This window comes from Sinohyriopsis cumingii, chromosome 13 (assembly GCF_028554795.1).
Source record: "Sinohyriopsis cumingii isolate HCF-2022 chromosome 13, ASM2855479v2, whole genome shotgun sequence".
Lineage (NCBI taxonomy): Eukaryota > Metazoa > Mollusca > Bivalvia > Unionida > Unionidae > Sinohyriopsis > Sinohyriopsis cumingii.
In genome coordinates, this window is record NC_142973.1 from 3549598 (window position 1) to 3551611 (window position 2014).

The window sequence follows — 2014 nt, forward strand, 5'->3', positions numbered from 1 at the left end:
CACTCCTAGTGTTCATTTAAATTTAATGTATAGTGCCGATAAGGTGATTTCATGTTGTCAGAGACTTCGTCGTACTTTACTAATAAAACGTGAGACTCCTGTGGTATGCTCGAAATAAATGCCAGTCCATTTTCTTTGTTAACATATCTATCGAAATCTGGAACAGCTGCAAAGAAGTATTCTGCGTTGTAAGTTTTATTAGGTAACCCTTTGTGCTGTACTTACTCGAACATATATGAAGGGTCACATATTATCAATCGAGAAATTTAATTAATTTAAAAATCTGTCTTGGTGAGTGGTGAAAACATGACGTTGAATATGGAACAATTAAATAACACGTATCTTCAATCGTCCCTGTAGCGCAGTGGATAGCGCGCTGGACTTCTAATCCAGAGGTCGCGGGTTCGAATCCCGCCAGGGATGGATTTTTTTTTTTTTTTTTCTTCTTTTTTTTTTCTTTTCTTTCTTCAATTGACAATTCGTCCAATGCTTTGACGGAAAGAATACTTTAGAAAAATACAACAAAATATGCATGTCTGAAACGATGACAAAAGCAAGCTGGCAGCATTAACCGAATTAGCAAACTTCAAAGATGTTATGTTGAAGTTATGGTTAAGGATTATGTTTGCACGAACATGTTGATTAATTTATTAATTAAAAACTTAGGTTTTTTTCCACTGTTATCAGCGAGGCGGATCCTTCGGGACGAGCGGATGGAAAATTTCCTTATATCTCATCAATAAATGCTTTGCGAAGGCCACTAGTGTAGGATACAGCCCAAAAATATGATTGCCAGAAACAGAGCAGATTTTATTTGCAAAGTTTTGGTCGAGTATGTCAGATCATTTGTTAAGCAGAACAGCGGGTACAAGTAATAAATAATGCCAAATAAAAAGCAGTCATAAATGACAGATTAGAATATATAAAAAATGCGATATAATAACATTTGCATATATTTTAAACTTTAATAATGAGAAATCTAAAATTGATGCTTCACAGCCTATAAAAGTTCGGATATTTCGCTGTTAAATTACACAATGACACCACGTATACATGAAATAAAACAACAACAAAAACTGTCCACCCCCACCCCCAGAAAAGAAGTTATATTTTGTTAATTTGACACTTATAGCGCTGATTTGTACCTTTACAAACAATAATATTTGGAAAGTAAATATTTTCTTTGCATTTCAAGTTTACATACAGTTCTTCGAAGTCTTGCTTTTACAATTTTGCCGTATTGTTTATTTCCTTCGAAATAAGTCTTTAATGGTTATCTTATTTTTCCTTTCATTTTCAAATAGTAATGAACGGTTACAAACATGCATATATCTTAGCAAAAATTTATCGACATAAAATACACATATAAAAGAGAATGTGATTGATAGTTACTCAGTCAAGGGGGAGGAGACGATGTGCTTAACATTCCTAACAAATAGCGTACTAATGGGGGGGGGGGACTTAACGGACGGTTGTCCAGGGCACCAGAGGTTTTGGGGCGCCTAAACAGGTGAAATTAAGAACTTAGATAACATGAAAAGCCACAAAATGGCATTACATTACAGGAAAATCGTTTGCGGCCAGGGCCCCTCCCCGGGACCTGCTGAGGGAGCTCCCAGCACTTGCCCAAACTCCCTAGCTATTGGGAGGGGGCACTAGTCCCGTCCCAAGAACCCTCCCCGGCTTCGCTCGTTCGAGCCTCGTATTCTGACCCTTTGGGCCATCATCGCAGCCATGGACGCAATTAACGTTCCTGGCCCAGGGCGCCATTTACCCGTAGTACGCCACTGCTCCTAACACTTTAACTTTCTTCTGTCACGAGTTTTTGGTATAACTGTTTAATTAATCCACTTATCATAATTATTTTGAGGGGGAAAATCAACAACACAATTTAGAATCTTTTCTTCAGTGGTACCCATCTGAAGGACTACATTTATCAACACCAACTGACTTTGAATTATGTATTTCCCGAAGAAGTCCGAATACTACATTCCGTACATTGAATTCTGGAATT

The 2014-nt window shown here is 37.5% G+C and overlaps 1 non-coding gene across 1 annotated transcript; it reads left to right on the forward strand.

The window, feature by feature from the left end:
* Positions 1–350: 350 nt before the first annotated feature.
* On the forward strand, positions 351–423 carry Trnar-ucu (transfer RNA arginine (anticodon UCU)). The gene has a single exon. It is a non-coding gene; the product is annotated as a tRNA-Arg (tRNA).
* Positions 424–2014: the final 1591 nt, after the last annotated feature.